At 36.6% G+C, this 10,576-nt stretch overlaps 1 long non-coding RNA gene across 1 annotated transcript; it reads right to left on the bottom strand.

Moving 5' to 3' along the window:
- Window positions 1-2,467: 2,467 nt before the first annotated feature.
- Window positions 2,468-4,671, bottom strand: LOC133858793 (uncharacterized). Its single transcript, XR_009898598.1, has 3 exons — window positions 4,017-4,671; window positions 3,361-3,400; window positions 2,468-2,764 (listed from the first exon to the last, which is right to left on the bottom strand). It is a non-coding gene; the product is annotated as an uncharacterized LOC133858793 (long non-coding RNA).
- Between the last annotated feature and the right edge of the window lie 5,905 nt (window positions 4,672-10,576).

Raw genomic sequence — 10,576 nt, 5'->3', positions numbered from 1 at the left:
TCAATTTATTCTAATTCAAAATATTGGCAATAAGGCCAAATGAAGACACTTTAATCTGAAATATTTTAAAAAGAACATAATTAGGGCATATACAATTATGCAAACAACAAATATAATATGGAACCTAAAGAAAACATAATATATTAGATTGCAACGACAACCTAATCTTGCAATTAATATCCGTCGGTAGTGAAGTGACGTTAACTACTATAATTAGGCAATAACAATTCTCATTATTAATGTCATCCAGGTATCTCATACAAAAGATTAATAATTTATCGCTTTTCCCTTAACCTCTAAGTCTAAGATAACAACAACTATCCATGGAGGTTATCATCTTAACTTAGTCACGTGTATATCATCGTATAGATTCAATGTGATTCTCGAGTAACTTCACGGCAGTTTGGTCGTTCCTGATGTTAATCACATCACACTATCTTAAAGAAGTCTGTCATTGTAGTTTGCATAGTAAAAACATCCTTCATAGGGAGCACGACCATGGTCAAGGCAAGCTTCTTTACTTTACATTACTATAGACCAACAATATAGGTCGTGAGACTCAACTCTAAAATATCTCATTAGGAATTCTAGTTCGAGTAGGAATCCTAGTTAAAATAGGAAACCTAATCTTGTGAAAGTACTATTTAATTAAAGAGTCCTAATCCCATTATGAATCCTATTTAAAACAGGAGTCCAAGTACTGATAGAAATCCGACTCAAACTAGGTTTTCTTATCTTGATAGGAATCCTAGTCATACTTGGAATCCTAGTTGGCCTTGGTATTTGGGATCCTAATCACATTACGTTTTGCTATCTAACTAGGGTTTAGGAAATAGAATGTCTAAAATGGTTCAATCCATTTTGGGAATAACTTTCCTAAAATGGGAACCCTATCCAACATAACATGGTTAACCTAATCAAATTTGAAAACCACATTCCAATAAAATTAGAATGTGGTCTTGTATTAAGTTTAGGAGTTTCACATTCTAACTAGGAAAACATCAACCCTAAACCATTTATGAGATATTCAAAAAAACAAATTCATAATCCCAAAATTTGTTTTGTAGGGTTAGTTGCCACCTATGTGATTTGGCTCCCTTAGGGCTTTGCCCTAAGGTATGGGGCTACCAGCCACCACCTTAGGGTGGCTCTCCATCCACCAGTGGCTGACTGACAAAGGTAGTGTGGCCATGGGTCCATCCCGTGGCTCCCCAATGGAGTGGCCACAGCTCCAACCTGTGGCCCTCTATGCATGGTGGTGCAACGACCAAGCAATCAACCTAAAAAAGAACTTTTATTTTGTTTCAAAACATGTCTAAATGATTAAAAGCAATTTTTGAATCATAAACAACAATAAAATAATATAATCAAATATCCAACATGTTTAAACATTCAATCATGTGCTCTAGACCAAGAACTTGAAAACACTCTTTGTAACGACTCACCCCAATGACACAATATTGTCCGCTTTTAGTTCCCCCGAACTATTACAAGGAGGTCACCTATCTTGGTACTACTATCGCAGAAGCACGCTTAACTACAGAGTTCTGATAGGTTCATGGCCATTACGGCTTTAAAACATGTTGCGTTAAGAATGATGCAAATATATATATAAGCACATCCTCATTCTCATACCCAGGTGATGTGGGACTTCACAATCTCCCTCTTTTAGGACCTAATGTCCTTGCTGGTGACCCTCATGGGTTCACCCCATTCTTGGTGTACCAACAAGTGCCAGCTGGTGACCCTCATGGGCTTGTGAACACTCCTCCCATCTCAAGCTGGGCAATGGCTCTGATACCAAAAACTGTACAATATAACAAAAGTTGGTCCAGTCTATGAAGATCTGCTATATTGTGGAGGTCATCGCCATCCCACTTAAAAAAAAAAAAAACATCTGGCCATACAGTGTTCACTATAAACTATACAAAATCAAAAAGGCCTTTGGCATTGCTTTGTATTAATTTAATATCAAGAATGTTAACAATATATATATATTGAAAGTTATCTTGTGTTTTTTCAAGGATATGTGTTGTTGTTTTATTTTATTTTTAAATTATTTGATCAAAGTTCATGTTTCCCTTATTTTTCGAAACAAAGGCGTGACACTCTTTAAGAATTTCAAGAAAACATGAAAAACATAGCATTTGCCACATTAGAAAATAAAAGGTTATTGACCTTAAGGCCCAATTCTCATAGAAAAAAAAAAAAAAAAAAAAAAAAGAAGAAGAAGAAGAAGAAAGCTTAATGGGCCATTTGCCATCATTTTATGTAACGCCCCAAATTTGAACCAGCAAATTCGTAAGCAGAAACCTCCGGTTTCCACGTGACATTGCTATATTAAAGATGAACTCTCGCAACGGAATATATTTTTCTTTTAAAGACTTAGGAATTGATAACACATCACATAAGAGCTGACTGAACTACCTCAATATATTAATTAGATACGTAGTTTTCTTTACACGTAATAAGTATTCTAAATATATCACAATAAGTGCCACAACGGCGCATACACCTACATAAACAACTACCGAAATACAAACATCTTTCTAAACATGTTACATACCACAATGGCTGTAACACAATTAATTACAAATTTATAGTAAATATAACTGGCTACAAAAATGTTAGCTTAAAATATTAAAGCTATCAAAAGTAATCCATAGATATCAGGATCAAATATATGAGTCCTAGCCAACCTCATATTCTTCCTTCAGACCTGCATAATCATTTACGTGATTGTGGACATTACCAGAATCCCATACTATAATTGTGTGAGTAAACTGTTTCAATAATATAATGTTTACTGATTTATTTAGAAGCACAACATGGAAAGATGTAGCCTTATGTCTATATATATATACACAATTCATGGTCCATAGTCATGAAGTGAATATATATATATATACATCTATAAAGTAATGATATGATGACAGTTTTATATGCAGAATCTTATTTATTTTCTTTCTTTCACTCCACTCGTTTAAAGCCATTACTCCGGTTAGCGGATTTCTTGGAGCCGTTACTCCTCACCATTTGCTATAGAACTAAAACCCCCCGTCTTATTAATTGCCGTGGGACCTGAACCCTTGATCTTATTTATTAGCTTTTCATATTAGTAGCCATAACTTCCTAGTACATTGGCAGCTGTTACTACCAACTTTTTATTTAATATTGTTTTGGCGCAGGCAGCTGTTACTCCCTGGTCCATTGGCAGCCGTTACTCCCAATTTTGTCATTAATAAATTCATTAGTTACAACAGTATAATATGCAATGTTCCATTCACACACATACTATTAAAACTGCAATCAATACATTCTGGAAATCAACATCATGCTCTGTAAGTAATTTATACTTACTTCATTTTCTGCTTTCAGAGAATATCCACACAAGTGATCACTACAATACAATTTTGTACATGTAGTGAATTAGTACAAATTGCTAAGACCTATTTTAACAATTTTGTTACTTCTAACATCTAAATAACTTAACATAGTGTCCTAACGTCGCTTGAATATTATAACGGCATATAAAATTAGGTCAGTTGTATGACAACATATTTTCATGTGGGCATTATTACGGCATTAATATAATTAATGCTTTAAATACCTATAAAATGAAACAAACATTATAATAGCATTAGTTATGCTAAAAATGAAATATTCTTTTCTTTTTACAAAAATGGACATAACAATTTCATTAGTATAAATAAATGGGTAGAATATCTTAAAAAACATATGAGCAGCATAATGACATAAACATAGATAATTCCTATTTTAATCTTATAAAAAATTCGTTTGAACAACAACACTAATGCTTAAAAATATTTTCTAATTATGGGTAGCGTAACGGCGTGGCGCATTTATGAAATATTCAATTTTATTTGGCATTATAATGACGTATTTTAGTAAATAAATACACCACTTTTAAAATATCATTTTAAGCACATATTAAACTTTAAATAACCCAATGACATCTTATTAACAAAAACTAAAACCAAAGCTTAGAGGCTTACCAAAATATCCCCAAAGCAAGGTTGAGATATTTTTAAAAGGATTCCAAGTATATGGAACACGGCTGGCCGAGAGAGAGAGAGAGAGAGAGAGAGAGAGAGAGAGAGAGAGAGAGAGAGAGAGAGAGAGAGAGCTTGCTATTTTTGAGCTGCTTAAGCTACCCCCTTGCTGCCGAGAGAAAGAAACAGAGAGGAGAAGAGAGTTTTTTTCCTTTTCTGGTTTTTTAGGAAGAAGATGAGTTGCTGGAACTCATACTAGCCTAGGGAAAGAGGCCCAGAGAGAGTTTTCTTCTATTTTTCTTTGTTTAAACAATATGCTGGCCAAGGTAGGAGGAGAGTTCTGTTTTTGTTCATAGACCAAGGGACATAGAGAGACAGAGAGAGAGAAAGCTTTCCCTTTTGTTTTTCTGTTACAGAACCTTGCTAGCTGAAAGGGAAAGAGAAGGAAAAGAGTTATTCTTTGTTTTCTTTTGCAAGCCGAGAGGAAGAGAGAGGGAGAGCAACTTTCCTGTTTTTTTTTTTTTTTTTTTTTTTTTTTTTTTTTTTTTTTCCTTTGCTTCTTTTTGTTGCTGGTCGAAAGGGAGAAACATAGAGAGTTTCTAAGGGAAGAAGACACCTTGCGAAGAAAGAAGACAAAAGAGTTGATGCTGTTCTGCGAGAGAGAAATAAAGAGAAGAATAAGAAGAAGAAGAAGAAGCTGTGCATGAATGAAGAGGGGGTGCACCTTCTTTTATAGAAACTTTTGGGGGCCTGGATTGCTTTGAGTTGTAATATATCCAATGGCTGGGAGAGGATTCAATTCACCTGGGTGATGAGTCATGCAGAGATAATCATGATTTCTACAAAAATCCAAGGACAGCTGGTGCATGATATTTATCCTCTACAATTCTTTCACTCGAGCACCAGGTACTAGGGATTGAGCGCAACTACGATCGAGCGCCACATTTTGCGAATCGAGCGAAACTGCGATCGATTGCAATATTCCGTGGATCAAGCACAGATTCGATCGAGCGCCAATCTGTGGGGATCGAGCGCCACTATGGATCGATCGCCCTCTGGATCGATTATTTATAATTTTGTATCCTAAATTTTAAGGCCCATTAAACTTTTCTAATCAAATTGAAACTATAAACGTACCTCAAACATCAATGAATATTTAATCCTATAAATATTCATATAGTTCTTTTATCGAATTTACTACTAGTATTATTATTTCTGCCATATATATGTATATGTATATATATATATATAGTTACAATATTATTTTCTCGGGCGTTATACTTTAACAACTCTTCCTTAAACGCCAAAGCTCCCCCCCCCCCACCCCTTAAAAGCCCCTCCGCCAAAAGCACCTATGCCCCTAAGCCCTGCCCAAGCCCCAAAGTCCCTCCTCATGCCCGTAAGCCCCCTTAGGCCCTCTAAGCTGCATGCCACCCAAATCCCCTTAGCCCCTGCAGGCCCTCTCAGGCCCATCAAAATCCTAAGCCCTCCAAAGCTGCCCCGTTCCCCCAAAGCGCTCAAGACTATCAAGATACAAGTGCCCCAAGCACCATAAACCACCCCAAAGCCCTTGAAGCCTTTAAGTCCTCAAGCTCTGGAGACCCCAACGCCCTTCAACCCTTCAAAGCAACAAACGCCCCCAAGCACCACTCAAGTTTGCATAATCCCCTAAGCTCCGAGTCATCCACAGCCCCTCGAAGTCCCCTAAGCCCTTTAAGCCAGCCAAGTCCCTCTCAAGCCCTCCTAAGCACTCCCAAGGACCCTATGTCCCTTAAGACCAAGCCACCAAAGCCTCACAAGCCCCACCATTGTAGAATTTTCTAAAAGTCATCTACACTTTTAAAAAAAAAAAAAATTATTTTATGAAAATTAGCATCGATAATATTTGAAAATTAGGGGTAATTACCTTTTCCCTCCCATGAACTGACACCCTTACAAGAAAAGAGCATCGAACTACCATTTACTTACCACAACTCTTATTCCGCTAGTCAACTTTGTTAAAAACTTGAAATGACTCAAATACCCTAACTTTATAATCAAAATTTACATATAATACCCTCAAAATTAAACAAATAAAAAAAGGTAAAGAAAGGCAACCACCCCTTTAGGAGAGAGGGGGTGGCCTGCGACCCACCCCCGAACTTGGGGCAGACTGCGCACCACCCCCGGTTTGCATCCACCCTAGGTTCAGAGGTGGCCAGAGCCACCTATAGGGGTTGTTTGAAGGCCACCCCTGGCCTATGGGTTGGCCGTGCGGCCACCCCGGATACAACCAAGGGATGGCACGCGACCAAGCCCAGGTTTGGGGGTGGCTTGTAGGGCCAACCCCTTTCTTTTCCTTTTTATTGTGTTTTTATTTTATTTTATTTTTATTTTATATATATATATTTTATTTTTAGGTTTGATATTTTTTATTAAATTATTGTTTGAGGGTATTTTTGTCTTTAAACGAATTTTAACGTCTAAAAATAGAATATTCCATCCGATTTAACGATATTCCCTAATGGAAGGACGATTTTGGTAAGTAAATGGTAGTTTGATGCTCTTTTATGATGATGATGTCAGTTCATGTGGGTATATTGACAATGGCTGGTAGTTCATGGGAGAAAAGGTAATTACCCTAAAAGTTAACAAAAACTCTTTGTATTTGTTAATGCTGGCGACAAAATTGATAAATTAATAGCGACCATATTATGTGCTGAATAGTTACTATTTTACGAAGACTTTTGTTGAATAAGGCTACATTTCTAGTGACGATATTGGGACATTATTAAAAAAACATATGGTTATTTTTTGAAAACTAGTGTTGGAATCACAAAATAGTTTTCTCAACCGAACAACTCTCGACCATTCTTCGATGACTCTTTGTGTCGCAAAAGGCCATTTCTTTTTAACAAACTGTATTGATTTAATGTTTAAGTAGTAGAAAAATGCTACTAGTATAAAATCATCCACAATACTCTCAATGGAGCCTTTAAATTCCATGTGTCAGAGAGAAGTAACAAAGACTGAGGCAAAGTAGTATTTAAATAGCAATAAGCTATTCTATTGTGGCGCCATCCGGACATGTCCTTAAAGTGTTCAGACACAACTAGGGTATCGTAACCCTACCAGACTTCCATGTCCGGACATCTCTCAACCCGAGAGTACATGTCCACGAGGACCGTGACAATGACCAGAATTCTCAGCAAACAGGGGTTCTCGGCTTCTCTGGAATAACTGTGTCCGGACGTCTCTTCAATCCGAAAGGGTATGTTTGGAGCTTTGTCCAAACAATTCAGTTAACAGTAAAACTTCCTACACTAATCCTGTCTGGAAAGCATCTTGTCTTTCTGAAGCAATTATTCAATGACTTAAACTGCAGACTTAAGTACAATTCTACCCCCAATCCCCAAAAACATAAAAATTTGTTTTGGACACCGAATAAGTTAATCATAAAAACTAACACATAATTATAAATGTGTTGTTAAGTCTCACACTAAATTGGTAGATTATAAAATTATTGCATGAAAGTTAAGTCTCACATTGATTGTGAACTATGTGGAATTGAGCTTTGTTGATGTTATTTAATTTGACTTTAGGAATTGTTGATTAAAGGGAAAGATAATGGAGATAAATACTTCATGATAATTTTAGTAAGTATGTTTAAACAGAAAGCTCTTTTAAAATTGTCACTTTTAATAGAGTGATTAGATGATCACCAGTCAAGTGGTTTTCTATTTCTGTTTTTCTTTTTTCTTTTTTTCCTTGAGCAATATTCCTTAGTTAGGAATATGAGCTCCCAAAAATAATATATTTAACTTATTATTTGTATAAACACGTGAAGAGTTCTGATCGAAAGCTCACAATGTATTAAATGGAAACCCCCCATTTGAAAGGTTGAAAGGGGCTAATTCATTTTAGTGTTAGGCATGATTCCATCTTCAAAACTGCGATTATTTAGACTCATGTGATAGTTCCTAGTATTTCTGTTATTTTATATCATAAGAACGGAGTGGCAGAGCTAGGAATTCATCTTTAGGGGGGCTAAAGTGCTCAAATTTCTAGCCGAAGTGCTCAATATTTTTTTTTCATCATTGAACTTTTACTTCCATGCTTTGTTATGAACACTTTTCAACATAGAAATTAACAGCACAACATAAGTAATTTCAAGGTTTGAAAATCACAACATCTTGATGGTGTACACAACAAGAATACAATTTCTAATAAAGTTTGGCTGAAAATCAAAGATTTGACAGCAAACTTTGACTTCTTTCAAGATTGCCTCACTCACAGCCACTTACCTCTTTTAATTACTACCCTACAAACTGCTGACAAAATCTAGACATCTTCGTAGACAAACCTTCTCATTGCCACTTAGCTCTTGTTGCTTTTGTTTTGTACATTTGAGAAGAACAAAAATAGATACCCCAAGGCCTAAGTCTTATAGAAAAATAAAAAAGGTTTGAGGGGATGTTAGCCATCATTTCAAGAACTCTCCCTAGAAATCAACATTTTTTAAAATTTTGAGAGGTCCATGGCCCCCTTTGGTCTCAATGTGTCTTTGTAGTGCCCTAGATATTTATCAAAGGTTAATTAGGTCTTAAATACGGATTCGGGGCCTTGACTTTTGATTTGACTGAACCAGGAACGTTCGCAATCCCCACTACAAGCGACCGTGGACGTGTTCTATTGTGTGTCGAAAAGTACATCCCGCGCCTTCAGCATGTGTGTCAGATTGTACGGCGAACGATCGCCGTCGTACACTGAATGATCTTCTAACCCAAAATATTACACGAACATTCGCAATTCGCTTGACAAAACGTTCGCTAAAAGCCAGATCAGTTGATTCTTGTCCACTCCGATTTCTTCTCCTATAAATACCCCTCACCCTATGCCTTCAGACCATTTCCACTCACTTCTACCCCCTCTTGCTCAGTGTATTCCTTGTGTGTGTGACAGAGTGTTTTGAAGGAGTACGAAGCCCTTTTGCATCCCAAGGAGGTAACTTTCTTAGCCTAGTACGTTCTTGTAGAGTTGTTTTGTAGTTTACTTCTTGTTTTGTTAATATCTCTAGCTAGTTTTACATCCTTACCTAGTTTTTGGTTATAATAATAGATTAGTGTTTGATTAGTAGTTTGAGAAGATTTAACGTACCAAGTACAAAATTGAAATGTTATTGAGGCTAGGACTCTGTTAGATGTCATATTAAGGCCCTAAGACTTGCTTAGAACCAGTTTTGTGACTTTTAGGTTTGGATTTGAGATTCTGCCCAAGCGTCGAACGTTCTACCTTCACTGGACGAACGAACGATGTCCAAGCCAAACGTTCAACCTTCACTGGATGAATAATCGCCAGATGGACAAAAAGCCTATTTTGAGCTGTTTAGGACTTAAGACTTGTTTTAGCTTGAGTTTAAGGTTGATGATAGGTTTTTCTGAGATTTCGAGGTTATGGAGCCTCAAGGAGACTTGTTGGAGGAGTCGTGTTATACAAGTGAGTTAAACTCACATGGATACTTGTTTTTATTATTTTTTTGCACAGCATAAATATTTTGTGTATCAAAACATGCATGTTTACTACAACTCACATGAAATGTAATTTTTATTACCGTGAATTCTATTTTATGAAATTTTGTGATTAATGACAAGATAATGAAATGATGAGATTATGAAAGCATGCATGTAAAATATGGTGAAGACTAAATTTCATCGTATGACATGGTACACCGTTTTGTATGGAAAAATAGCCATGGGCTTACTATTGTATGGGTTGTTCTTTATGGTCAAATTTTTATAATGTGTTATGATGTGCCTTGGATCCAATGGTTATTTTGTGACTGATGCACCATGCATGAATAGGGGTCACAATTAAGGTTTTGCTAGTAGCGTGGGTCACTCGAGGTCTGACTCGGTCGGGCTGCTAGTATATGACGATATGAGTACATATTCGGGGCACCAGTGTTGTATTACAGGTCCCACGAGACAGCGCAAACCCTTTTGGGAAAGGGTTAATATCTTGGTAGATCATTTCGAATTGAACTATGACAAGAATCTTGTTATAAGCATATATACACTATATCTCTATTGTATACATCATCATCTTGTACAATGAAAGAATACTCTTGTGCAAGTGATTTCAACTTAAACTGACTTCACCACATGATAACCTGTATATCATGCGTATTATTACTCACTAAGTCGTGGACTTATGCTCTTATCTTTCCACCTATTGTTTTATAGATAGTTTTTGTGATGGCGAGTTTGGAGCAGTATATGGTCCTACTTGAGGGAATGCTTAGGATCATTTTTGAAGAGTTAGTGTAGTACCCCAGATAATTATCAAAGGATAATTAGGTCTTAATTTGGGATTTGGGACTTTGACTTTTGATTTGACCGAACTAGGAACGTTAGCGGTTCTCGCAAGGAACAATCGCGGTTTTTCCCTAGGAATGATTGTGGTCCCCACCATGAACTATCGTTGATGTGTTGTGCTATGTGTTGGAAAGTACATCCCACACCTTCAACGTGTGTGTCAGACCATACCATGAACAATCGCGGCCGTACGCCGAACAATTTTCTAAC

The sequence above is a fragment of the Alnus glutinosa genome, chromosome 1 (genome assembly GCF_958979055.1).
Source record: "Alnus glutinosa chromosome 1, dhAlnGlut1.1, whole genome shotgun sequence".
Lineage (NCBI taxonomy): Eukaryota > Viridiplantae > Streptophyta > Magnoliopsida > Fagales > Betulaceae > Alnus > Alnus glutinosa.
This window is presented reverse-complemented; position numbering and strand designations above follow the sequence as displayed.